Source organism: Dasypus novemcinctus, chromosome 7 (assembly GCF_030445035.2).
Source record: "Dasypus novemcinctus isolate mDasNov1 chromosome 7, mDasNov1.1.hap2, whole genome shotgun sequence".
Taxonomy (NCBI): domain Eukaryota; kingdom Metazoa; phylum Chordata; class Mammalia; order Cingulata; family Dasypodidae; genus Dasypus; species Dasypus novemcinctus.
In genome coordinates, this window is record NC_080679.1 from 118,307,372 (window position 1) to 118,321,308 (window position 13,937).

At 39.4% G+C, this 13,937-nt stretch overlaps 1 non-coding gene and 1 pseudogene across 1 annotated transcript; one reads left to right on the forward strand and one right to left on the reverse strand.

The window, feature by feature from the left end:
- The first annotated feature begins 534 nt into the window (after positions 1-534).
- On the forward strand, positions 535-639 carry LOC111761746 (U6 spliceosomal RNA). The gene has a single exon (XR_002795016.2). It is a non-coding gene; the product is annotated as a U6 spliceosomal RNA (small nuclear RNA).
- A 10,378-nt stretch (positions 640-11,017) lies between these two features.
- LOC105746767 (proteasome subunit alpha type-1 pseudogene) lies at positions 11,018-12,169 on the reverse strand (annotated as a pseudogene).
- Positions 12,170-13,937: the final 1,768 nt, after the last annotated feature.

Here is a 13,937-nt window from a genome sequence, read left to right on the forward strand (position 1 = left end):
TTAAATAGAGAGGAAAACAATAGGAACTGCAAATCCTGAAAGACCCAGAATTCAAATTATTGGAATTACTTTTACAACTGTGAAGTCTCTAAAATGATAAATGTTATCACCAAAAAACCTACAGAGGAATGTGAAATGTTGAAAAACTAAAACCCCCTCTTCTAAGAAAACAAAAGGAAAGGGAAAGATAAAATCCCATGAATTGCATGGTCAAAAGCAAACTCTAATAAAGATTGACGATAGTGCCTTCAAGATTTGGGTTCACATGTTTTAATACCTGCCTCTTAGAGGTAGACAAAAGCCTGCCTAGGTGCCTGAGTTCCAGATTCCAAAGATTGTTTAGGGCAATATAGCTTTACTGCTACACAGTTCTGATGTCAGAACCGAAAGGGAAAGATTTTTGGTTTTGGTTTTTATTTCCTCCAGTTAATGGCTTAGGCTTAGATCTTCAGCTATTCATTTTTCAGTTTTCAAAACACGTCTAGACAACGGTCGAATTATATTCATGGGATAAGTTCTTTAAAACCTCTCATAGTGCTCGCTTCAGCAGCACACAAACTGAAATTGGAACAATAGAGAAGATTAGCATGACCGCTGCACAACGCTGACACACAAATTCGTGAAGAGTTCCATATTTTTATGTACCACACTAATGAAAGAAGTTGTCGATGTGGGAGGAGTGGGGTATATGGGAACCTCTTATATTTTTGAATGTAACATTTTGTGTGATCTATATATCTTTAAACAAAACAGATAATTTTAAAACTCTCATAATTTAAAACTAACATAATTTTTGACAGATTATTCCCCCAGGAGGATAAATATAATACAGGGAATAACATTCTCAAAGCACATAAACCGTTTAACATTGCAGAGCATTTCTTACAGAAAATTTTTAGATACTTTTAAAAATCAACTTAAAATTTTGGAATAATTTATATTTACAGAAAAGTGGCAAAGATAGTATAGAGAATTTCCAAATACCCTTCATCAGGCTTTCCCCTTTTGCAAACATTTTACATTAACATGATACATTTGTCAAAATTAAGAAACCAACATTGTTACTATTCACTAAACTCAAGATTTTATTTGGATTTCATTAATTTTTCAGTTAATGTCCTTTTTTCCAGAATCCAATCCATTTTTAAGTACTTTCAGTTTAGGAAGGATTCAAATTACTTGAAATTTATGCAAACTAATAAAATGCTTATATCATGCTGTTTAAAATTTACTATATTTAATTTGTATGAAATATTACTTTACTGTTTATCCAAAGACTATCCAGAGGTTTTAACATAAGAATGGGAAGGATTTAACCTACTGTAATGGCAGTAGGTGTTCAAACTGAAGTGGGCAGAAATGCAGAGCTATATTTTATATTGGATTTTAGTTGGAGATTACATCTGAAGAAAATTATAGTAAAAAACATTCAGAGAAAATCAGAATAATTTAACAAATACTAAAGTTAAACAAACCCAACACCAGATGTGATCAAGTTATAAAAAACACTCAGAAAATTATCTAGACAGGTACCATTTATATACATAGTTTAAATAAACATTTTTTACTGCAAGAACATGCAAGTGAAGTATCTAGCCATATGTATTATAAAATATTCCTCATTTGCTCCTCTATCCTTAATATATAAAGAGACCTTAAAAAACAATAGAAAGGTCCCATCCCTTACAGAACAACCAGCAAGAACTAGCAGAAACATCCTTCTAAAACTCCAGAAAATAGATAAAAGATTGCAGTAACAGAGTATGACAGTTTGAGATTATATTATGAATCTCAAAAAGAGAAATATTATGTTTGTAAACTAATCTATTCCTCTGGGTGTGATACCCTTTGATTGCATTAAAATCAGTTGAAGGGCCTTTGATTAGATTACTTGATAAGATCACTTTATCAGTGAGGCCTGATTCATTTTGAGTCTCTGCCCCCTTGCTGGGTCTGAAACAAACAGAAACACAGAAAGAGACTCACTCAGACCTAGGAAAAGGAAGCCACCATGTTTGATCCTGCCATGAAAGAGGAAGGACTACAGGATCACTTAAGCAAGTAGTCTCAAAGACTGGGCCCACAGAGCAGCTCTAGAAGAGACGTTGATTCTGGAGGGGAAAGCTGAAACCTTGGCAGAGATTGGCGGCCATCTTGCTTCACCACCTTGCAACACAGCAGGATCAACAGTAGCTGCCTTTAGTAAGAAAGCATCTCTGAGGCCTTTAGTAAGAAAGCATCTCAGTTTAGACTTCTCACAGCCTTGGAAATGTAAGCTTACCCCTTGTATTACTAAAGGGGTGCTGATGCAAATACCAGAAATCTGTTAGCTTTTATAAAAGGGAATTTATTTGGGGTAGAAGTTTACAGTTACCAGGCCATAAAGCATAAATCACTTCCCTCACCATAGTCCATTGCCATAAGTTGGAGCAAAATGGCTGCCAAAGTCTGCAAGGGTTCAGGATTCCTATTTCCCTTCAGGTTCTGTGGTCCCAACTTCTTCCAATATCAGCTGTAGGCTGGGATAAGTCTTGTCTCTTTCCTGAGGCTTGTGTCTCTCCAGGCTCAGCTGCCCTTCTCTCTCCACAAGACCAGCTGCAAACTCTTGGGTGAATAGCTCGTCTCTTCCCAGGGTCTCTGCCTTGTCTGATGGCACCTTCTCTCTTTCTTCACGTGTCTGCATCTCTGTGTATATACTTCCTGGGGCTCCAGCATTAAAACTCCAATAACTCCTCTGCTGTGTAGTTTTCTCTGTGAGTCCTACTGATGTGACCCAAACAAAGCCCTAATCATTATTCAGTCAAGTAAAAGTGAAACTTCTGAATCCAATATAATCAAATATGCCCTGAAGAACAGACCAGTCCACAAACACAATCAATATCAATTTTTGGAATTCATAAACAATGCCAAACTCCCACACCCCTTTATAAAAGTCATCCTATTTCTGGTACTTTGCATCAGCACCCCTTTTGCAAACTGAAACACAGGGTGAGCAATGAATCAAGAAAAGGACCACTTTAAAGTGGTAGGATCTCCTAGGCCTTGGCTGGCCCTTCCCAGTCTCCTCGCTGGCTGGGTGTGAAGCTGGCCCACAGTCCCAGGGTAGATTCCTTGTCCTGATCCTATAGGGAGCATAGTAAACCTTGTGCGCATACTGGGAACATGTATGTATAGCCCAATCTATTCAGTGGTGGCCTGAAAGGCTCAGGGTTCCAGAACATGGCCTAGAAGGAATTAAGGCATTCCCAGAGAAGCAAAAGTTGAGGAACGTTGTCACCACTAGCCCAACTCTGCAAGAAATGTTAAGTGGAGCTCTACAGGTTGAAAGGAAATGACACCAAATAATTGACTGAAATCACATGAGGAAATAAAGATCTCCAGTAATGGTAATGGCACTGGTGGATATAAATACCAGTACTACTGTATTTTTATTTGTAACTCTACTTTTTGCTTCCTACTGGATCTAAAAGGTAAATGCATAAAATGTAATGAGATATCAATGATTTTGGACTCATAATGTATAAATATGTAATTTGTGAGAATTACATAAAAGGGGGGAACAGAGGGGCTTAGGAACATAGGTGATGTAGGCTATTGACATTGTTAAGTTGGTATCAAAGCAAATGAGATTTTACAGATTTAGGATGTTAAATTTAAGCTCCATTGTAACTGCAAAGAAAATACTAGAAAATATGCACACTCATAGAGATGGAAAATGGAGTACAGGTTATCAGGGGGCAAGGGCAATGGGGAGTTAAAGCAAAAGAGTGTAGAGTTTCTGTTTTGGATGAAGAACAAGTTATAGTAATGGATGGTGGTAAGGGTATTGCAACATCCCCAAAATGTAGTGGTTAAATCTATAACCACTTATTATTTCTCATATTTCTGTGAGTTGACTAGGTGATCTTTTGTTCCACATGATATTGGCCAGGGCCAATCACATGGTTGCACTCAGCAGGGAGCTTGGCTGGGACTGGAATGCCCAAGAAGACCTCCACGTAGCCTTTCTCTCTACTTGGTGTCTCATCATTCAAGAGCCAAGCCCAGGTTTCCTTCCAAGGAAGCTGACAGATCTCTTAAGGGCGATGCTTGGAAATAGGGGTTTGTTGGGGCCCATTTGTACAGGCTTGTGAAAGTCAATTGTGTGTGTCTCTACCCAACTCTCTAGTCCATGAAGTCCATGTGGGTAGGAGCATTTACACCACAGAAATTAACAAGTGCTACAATTGGGGCTTTAAAACTTTTTTTCAGAGAGCCAGTTTTCTAGAACATTACTGCTGCCTAAAAGTCCCATAGTTTACTTCTACCACATTCTTTTTTTTTTTTTTAATCCTTCCCCCCTTGCAGCTTTTTGCTTGCTGTCTGTTCTCTGTGTCCATTCACTGTGCACTCCTCTGTTTCTTTGCTTGTCTCCCTTTTCATTGGGTCACCTAGTTGAGTCAGCTCTCTGTGGGGCTTGTGGGCCAGTGGCACTCTGCAGCATGTGGATGAGCCTGCCTTCACAAGGAGGTCCTGGGACGTGAACCCAGGGCCTCCCATGTGGTAGACAGGAGCCCAACTGATTGAGCCACAGCTGCTTCCCTCTACCACATTCTTTTTGTCCAAGCAAGTCACAGGGCAAGCCGAGAGTTAATGTGGGAGGGGAAATAGTCTCCACTCTTGACCAGAGGAGTGGCAAAGAATTTGTGGCACATCTTTAATTCACCACAGTCTGCCCCCTGGCCACAAATTATTTACATTCTTTCCACAAACAAAATATATTCACCCCTTCCAAGATACCCCAAGTTTTTGTCCCATTAGAGCATCAAGTTCAAAGTCTAGTTAGTGAGCTGCAGGATGTGGAGATGTAGATGGAGCCCCTCCAGTGAGGCTCCTCTGAATCTGGAGACCTGGGAACTGCTTTGGGTTCTTCCCCCACCCCCAGGCCAAGGCTCCAAGGGTGAGGCAGGGACAGGGAAACCACAACTACACTCCCACTCAACAACAGAGAGAACTAGTCCATAGCAATTCTGAAATCTACCCAGACAAATGTCAGACCCCCAGCCACCCTCTCCCCCCAAACTCCCGAGACAGGGAGCCACCTGGGCTGAAACAATCAAAATGGCAGCTCATCCTCCAAGGACACTCCATATGGCCTCCTTTAGCTCTAGTCCAAAATTCTTTACAGCATGGGAGCTGGCTTCCAAGAGAGCAAAAGCAGAAATTCCTAGGTCTCTTCCAGGCAAGGCTTGGAACTGGATTAGCACCACCACCATCCAGGGTTGTCAGATCTAGCAAAGGAAAATGCATGATGCCCAATTCAATTTGAATCTTAGATAAATAAGAAATATATTTTTAGTATAAGTATGCCCCATTTTCCATTGTGTTGCTTATCTGCAATCAAATCTAACCAGGCATCATGTATTTTATCTGGCAACCCTACCTCCACCACATTCTAAAGGTCAAAGCAAGTCAAAAGGCCAGCCGACATTCAAGGATAGAAGAAAGAGACTTGATCTTTGAATGGGATGAGTAGCAACCATGCACAAGGAGGGGAGGAATTCATGGCAACCATCTTTGCAAACTACCACACTTTAGCAAAAGCCTTCAAAATGTGCATCTCTCTCTAAAGCCAATGATACTATTTCTAGAGATTTTCCAAAGCACAATTTTAAAGACATGCCAAAGATTTTAGCTACATGGATGTTCACTATAGAATTCTTATAATAGGAAAAGGCGGGAAACAACCTAGATGTGCAAAGATAAGAGATTGGTTAACTGAACTATGAAAAATTGACATAACAGTGCTACGTAACTGTTAAAATGATGGTTGCAGAACATTTATGTATTTATTCTTTCCTTTAAGAAATATTTATTGAACTTCTACTATGTGCCAGGCACTGTGTTAGGCCCTGATAATACACTGGAAGACAACACAGAGCTAATCTCTGGTCTCAGGGATCTTAGAGGCTGGAACTGCAAGATTAATATTAAACAGATAATGACACATCTGACTAATTGAATATCCATGGGATAATTACTCAGAAGTACAATTACCAGGTGCTATAAAATAATTATCTTAACTGCTAACCTACTAGGAACTGATCTGGGGGATGGGCAGGAAATAAAGGTAAAAGTTTCCCAAAAGAAGTGACCATTGATCTGAGGATTAACCAGGAGAAGGGTAGGGAAAGAAAACCAGGCAGTGAAGAGCTGAAGGATTATAAGTATGTATTTATTGACATGGAAATGTGATCATAATATATAGTTAGATATGAGATGTTCATTAAACATCCAAGTAGAGATGCCAAACCATATTTAGATAAACAAGTTGGAAGCGAGGGAAAGGATAGATCCGGATATATACATTCAGGACTTACCGGCCTCTAGTCAGTGGAGTGGTCAGTGAAATAAGAAAGTCAGAAGAACATGGGAGCATGGAAGCTAAGAGAAGAGAGAGTTTCAAGGAGAGAGCAGTCACTTGGGACAAATGTTGGGAAGTAGTTTGAGTAAGATAAAGGCAGAGAAATGACTATTGTATTTGTTGTGGTGGAAGTCATTGGGATCCTTTTAGAAAGTTTCAGATATAGTGAGGAGGATGAAAGTCTAATTGAAATGGACCAAAGAAAGAAAAGAGGAAACATTTGAGAAGTTTTGCTATGAGGAAAAGAACTGGGCAACAGCCAGGCAGAATGGAAGGTCAAGGGCATGTTTGTTTGCAGATGGAAATGATCTCCAAGAGAGAAAAATCGATAGCACTATTTGTGGGAATAAAGTTCCTGAGCAGGTAGGAGGGGATGAAATCTAGAGCCCAAATGAAAGGTTAGTCTTAGCTAGGAGCAGAGACACTCTCCTGTAGAAGCAGGAGGAAAGACATTGAATGGGTTCCGGTTCAGGATCCTGGGCAATGCAGTGTCGGGAAGATGAGAGTGCTTGTTTGCTATTTCTCATGAAGCATTACTCAAGTCATTAGTAAGAATGGGAAGGAGAAAGGCACATTAGAAACATACTAGAATAACTCTTCAATATACTTTACATTGCAGATTTATCACACTGATTTAAAAATAATACATGCATAGCCTCTCAACCCAACAAACTCTACAGTTTCTCAAGACCGCAAACAAGAAAAAGATCAAAGGAAAGCTACTATTATAAGCAATAAGAACTAACAGTGCACCAATCAAGGTGATGTTTCTTAAAGGATTTCATTTAAAATCCCAAGGGGAATTTTATAATCACGTATTAAAAATCACAAGTGTGCTCCAAAGAAGATGTACAAATGGCCAGAAAGCACATGAAAAGATGCTTAACATCATTAGCCAGGAAGGAAATTCAACTGAAAACCACAGTGAGATACCACTTCACATGCACTAGAACAGCTGCTATTAAAAAATCTGAAAATAACAGGTGTCAGAGAGGATGCAGAGAAAGAGGAACACTCATTCATTGCTGGTGGGAATGTAAAATGGTGCAGCTGCTGTGGAAGACAGGATGGAGGGTCCTCAGAAAGCTAAATATGGAACTACCATAGGGTCTGGCAATCCCACTATAAGGTATATACCCGAAAGAACTGAAAGCAGGGGCACCGACAGATATTTGCACACCAATGTTCATGGTTCAGTGTTCAGACAATTGCCAAAAGATGGAAGCAATCCAACTGTCCATCAACCGAAGAATGGATAGATAAAACGTGATGTATACATAAAATAGAATATCATTCAGTTATAAAAAGGAATGAAGTCCTGATACATGCGACAACATGAATGAACCTTGAAGAAGTCATGTTGAATGAAATAAGACAGACACGAAAGGACAAATATTGTATGAGATCACTGATTTGAAACAATTAGAAGCAGCAAACTCATAAAGTCAGAATTTAGAATATAGGTTAGCCGGGGATGGAGTGGGGGTAGGGAATGGGAAGTTAAAAGCTTACAATGTACACGGTTCCTATTTGAAACAATGGAAATGTTTTGGTAATGGATGGTGGTCATGGTAGCACAACATTGTGCACACATTGAATACCACTGAAATATATATCTGAATATGATTAAAAGGGGTCATGTTAGATTGTAGACATGGTAACAGAATAAAACTTTAAATTAAAAAAATCCAAAAAAAGTGTCAATGTGCATTTAGTAATCAGGAAGATTACAAAGTCATAAAAGGTGATTACACATTAAAGTCCTTTCAGAGGCATACAGACCCAATGAGTTCTGTTTTACAGACAACCAGTGCATTCAATTGTTTGTCTCCGTATTAACAAGAGACCTTTTGTAATAATCTATTACAAAAGCTAATTAGATTATTCATGTATTATCACTGAAGCAGATTGGATATGAACAAAGATGTACAATACATCTTTACTGATAAAATGTAAAATATACTACTATATATTGCACAAGCTACTTACATTGACACTAAGGGTTGTTGCTCTTGGGAGTGTTTTTTCATAAACTATTAGAAAAATGAAATTTGAGTAAAGTTTTTGGGTCATCAGTGCTCTATATTTAGAATCTTCAAACAATCAAAATGGGGTCACCTCCTCTTTTCACTGCTTTTTACTTTTTCATTGAACACCTGAGAAGTTTCCGTGAGGGGACAAATCCCATCCTAAGGCCTAAAAACAGAGACTGAATAAGGTTGAAAAATATTTTCAGATGGGGTTAAAATATGTTATAGTCCCTCAGAGTGTAATAGAAATACTCACAATGTAGTACAAATTTTAAAAGAGCAAACATTTAGTGAGTTTATGTACAAGCATGGTTCTATGTACTGGGATATATATTATCTTAGGTAATCTTCAAAATACCGTTATAACATAGTTAACATTTTCTTTACATGTTACAGAAGAGGGAACTGTGGTTTATCAAACTCAATATAATGAAAACAAACTCTTACAAATACTTCATACCTCTTCAATATCAAGTATATTACTATGTTCAGGGAATACTGGAGAAGATAGACGGGCAAAAAGATACATTGCATTTCAATGCAGCGTATTTTGTGAGAGGATGAACAGTCAACCTGGCTTAGGGAGTTAAAAAAGTTTCACAGAGAACTGGATCTCTGTGATCTGAACTGGATCTGGAAGGATGAGCAGCAGTTTGGGCAAATAGTGGAGGAAACAGGTGTAAAGGGATACAGCTGGGACATGGTCCTGGCAGCACAGAACTGAGCGTTCAGTGCAGCTTAAGTAGAAAGTACAAGAAATGAGGCTGGAGAAATAGGTGGGAGGCAGATTGTGAAGGGTCTTGTATGAAGCAGAGTTTGGAATTCATTCTGTAGCCACATCATATGGCATCAGAAACATAATCACTGAGTGACAAAATCAACTTTCATTTTCAAGAGGCTAACTCTGGTACCAATCTTCAGTACAAATTGGAGGCAAGAGACTTGTTGGAGGCCTAGAGAAACCTGGCGAAAATGAATGCCCGGGTGCGGAAGGCTAAGGAGCACAAGTAAGGTACTGTTAATGAAAGCAGGAGAGGGGTGGGGAGTGGGGTTTATGGGAACCTCTTCTGTTTTTAAATGTAACGTTTCGTGTGATCGCTTAACTTTAAAAAAAGATAATTAAAAAATGAAATACTTTTTTAAAAAATGAAAGTAAGAGGAGAAACCACACGTGTGCTATGTTTCTGAGCAAAGATATAAAGCTAGGAAATTCACTTACGTAAAAGTAGACTGTGTCACGATATGTCTATATGTATGACAGGGGTTCTTAACCTTTTTTGTTGTATGGAAACCTTTGCCAGTCTGGTGAAAACTATGGATCCCTTACTAAGTCCACACTGTACTGTGAATTATTTAATAAATATATCACACCCACACCAAAGAGTAATTTTTTTAAAATTTAAATTCAAGCGCACAGACCCCTGGTTAAGAACCCCGGGTATGGACTGATGCCAGCAATTACCAGATGGTGCCAATGGGAGGTTTTCAGCTAACTCAACAATTAAATCATGATTGCCACCTGGCTGACAGCAATCATAAGGAGCCACCCAGCATAAGATGCATCCTGATTGCAGAGATGTTAAATTGTGAAGGGGAAAAAAAGTGTGTGATTAGGACGGATGAAATGGAGGCACTTTGTTAAAAAAAATACAAAATACAACCACTTCCCTACTCCTTATCCCACCACCCTGGTCCAAGCCAGCACCATTTCTTTCCTAGATCATTACAATAGCCCCTTACCTAGGCTCCCGGCACTTGTCCTTAACCTCCCCTCCTCTCCTACAAATCTTTTCTCAAGAGGGTACCTAGACTTGGAGCAAGTTATTTGTCTGCTGAAACTCCCCAATGGTTTCTCACCCCTCTTGGGAAAGAAGCCCAGGTCTTGACAGAAGCTACCAGGCCCTGTGGGATCTGAGTCCTCATTAGCTCTGGCCCCATCTCCCACCTCTCTCTCCCTTTGTTGCTCCACTCCGGCCAGCAGGCCTCCTTCCACAGCCGGCAGAGGCTTCCACCTCAGGCTGTTTGCACCTTCTGTTCCCTCCCCTAAGGTGCTCTTCTCATCATCTGCAAGGCTCAATTCCTGAAGTATTTGATCGACTGTCCCCTTTTCAGTGGGGTCTCCTTTGCCTTCCCTTATTTAAAATTGCCATCCCACCCCCTACTCCTCTCATTTACTCTCCCTATCTTCATTCCCTGCTTTCCCCCCCTTAGTATTTCCCTCTGTCTATTAATATTACATGTTTTACTTAACTTAGTGTTTTGCTTTCTAAAGGCTGCCGGCTCAATATCCCAGAAATGCATTGGCTTTTATCATGGGAATTCATCAGGTACAGCTCACAGTGCTGAGGCTGTGAGTGTCCCATCAAGGGTGCTGTCCCACCAAGTTGCCCCGTGGGCCATCGGGCTCGTGGCAGGGCACACGTCCGTCCACTTGTCTCCGGCTTCAAGCTGCCCCATGGACCCAGCCTCTCGGGGTCTCTTTCTTTGCCTCTGTGCTCTGCAGCCTCCAAAACTTCTCCTGCCTCTGAGGTTTTTTTTCCTTTGTGGCTTTTCAGTCCTCTCTCTCTCTTTTTTTTTTTTTTTTTTTTTTTTTTTACCAGCAGGTGAAACAATTTTATTTCACAGTTGAGATTAAAACCATAGAGACACTAGGGATTCTTCATATAAAAACAGTAGTACAGAAACTATACTTTCTAGAAAATGATTATACAGACCCTCTCAAAGAAAAAGCACCCTATTATATGGTTTCAGTTAGGTTATTTGGAAAAAACTCACTTCTGGACTGATTCCTAAAACATACCATTCCACCACTCTGCATCTTTTGGTTCGAAGTATAGATTACTGTCACTCAGGTACTGATCCTGCACTGTTACTTACATATTTGATAATAAACATATTGTCTCGTTTCTCACTTAATGTTCCATTGGCTCATCAGCCTTTTCTGCAGGTTCATCAGAAGGTTGAGCAGGCTGTGTCTTTCTCTGTGGTCTTTCTTCAAGACCTTCCAGGAATGGAGATACATCACCATCATCATAGATTGTAAATTCCAAGTCTTTACCAACAATTCCTATGGAAACGTTCTTTGTAGTTAGGTCCTGCTCTGCAGTAAGTGTCTCTCTCAAGGCACGCAGACCATGTTTAACCAGTTCATTCAAATTACACTCCATAAACTCAGACATATGTTTCTCCAAGTAAGTACGAACTGATTGAGAACGGACTCCAATGGACATAGCTCTGCAGTCAAAATAGTTAGCAGACGGACAGATTTGGAAAATGTGAGGGCCCATATCATCATAACCAGCAATGAGCAGTCCCACACCCTATGGTCTTCGGCCATATCGTTGTGTTGGTATCTGGGTTTTGCTTCCAATTAGAGATACAAGATGAGACACAGGAAGAGGTCTATCAAATACAAATCTGGAATCCAAATACTCCTGGCGCATGAAATTAAATAACAGTCTAACATCAGCAGTAAGCCCCGCAATTGAGATACCGATATGGTCGTCAACATGGAGAATTTTTTTCTGATGAGCTGCAAGCTCTGATTGTGCCCTCTTCAATGCAACCAACACTGCATGGGTTTTGGATTTCAGACCAACTGTGGCTGAACCTTGCTTGACAGCTTCCACTGCATATTCAATCTGATGAATCCTGCCCTGAGGGTGCCAAACAGTGACATCATTGTCATACTGGTTGCGAAACATAGCTCCTGCCCGGAACTGGCTGCGGCCTCCAGCAAAGCAAGTCCTTTCTTGATAAAGACCCCAGAAGAGGATTAAGACCCACCCAGAATGAGGTGGGTCACATCTCAAGTAAGGATCCTACTTGCACTTGCCAGAAGATCCTACTTAAGATGGGTCCACACCCACAGGAATGGATTAACTTTAAGAACATACTTTTCTGGGGTCCATACGGTTTCAAATCATCACACTTATTTCTCATTACTAATTACTTGTTAGCTTCCCAAGGGTAGACATTTGGTCTTTGTTTTTCATTGTGTATCTTTAGCACTTAGAACAATTCCTGGCACATACTAGTTGCTCAATAAACACTTTTTGGGAAAGAATTAATGAGTCTCTACTAATTTTAAACTAATACAATATTTAGATTCTTGGAATAAATATTTTCTTTTTTTTTTTAAGATTTATTTTTATTTATTTCTGAGCCCCCCCCCCCCCCCATTGTTTGTTTGCCCTTGCTCTGTCTGTTCATTGTGTGCTGGTCTTCTTAGACTTCTTTTTGGGAAGCGCTCAGGAACCAAAACTGGGACTTCCCATGTGCGAGGGAGGTGCCTAACTGCTTGAGCCACTTCCACTCCCTGCTTGTTGTGTCTCTCATTGTGTTTTCTCCTTGTATCTCTTAATTGCATCATCTCACTGTGTCATTTCACTGCATCATCTCACCATCTTGCTCATCTTCTTTAGGAGACACTAGGAACTGAACCCGGGACCTCCCATGTGGTAGGAGGGTGCCCAATTGTTTAAGCCACATCCATTTCCTGGGATTTTTTTTTTGTTATTGTTTCATTTTTTGGTTTGTTTATTTCCTTTTTTAAACTATATTTTTAATTTATTTTTAAAAGAAAATAAACATTTTCTTTATTTAAAATTTTCAATAGAGCTAAACCAATATATTCTATACAATGCTGAAAGAATAATCACAATAGATTATTTCAGGTAGCTCAGACATTTTATTGCCCACAATTTTATTTCTTTTTCAAGTCATAGGATTATAGCTGACAGAGTCAATATTATCTAAATTAAGAAAAAAAAAGAGAGTGAGAGAAAATAGATAAAATAAAAAAATTTGTCAGGCCGGCAAACAGAGAGAAACACTATGTCTGACATGCAAAAACAGAAGGGGTGAGATCCTAGATCTTGGAGAACAGTCTGGAAGTTCCTCAAACAACAATATACAGAGTTGATCCAGCACTTCCACGCCAAGGAATATAGAATTGAAAACATATGTCCACACAAAAACGTGTAGATGAATATTCATAGCAGCTTTATTCATAATAGCTCCAAAGTGGAAACCGCCCAAATGTCTATTAACTGACAAATAGATAAGCAAAATGTGGTATAACCATACAATGGAATATTATTCAGCCATTCAAAGGAATGAAGTACTAATAGATGCAACAACATGGATAAGCCTTGAAAACAATATGCTAAATAAAAGAGGCCAGTCACAAAAGGTCACATATCATTCATTTGATTCCCTTTATAGGAAATGTCCAGTATAAACAAATCCATAGAGACAGAAAGTAGATTCATGGTTGCCAAGGGTCATATGGAAGGACGAATGGACTACTAATGAGTACAGGGTTTATTTCTGGAGTGCTAAACTGTTCTAAACTTAGATTGTGATGATGGTTGCTCAACTCTGTGAATGCACTGAAAATCTTGGAACTGTACACTTTAAATGGATAAGTTGCATGATATGTGAATGCTATTTCAATAAACCTTAAGCTTAAACACAAAAAAGACAGGTCCTATTTAAATAGT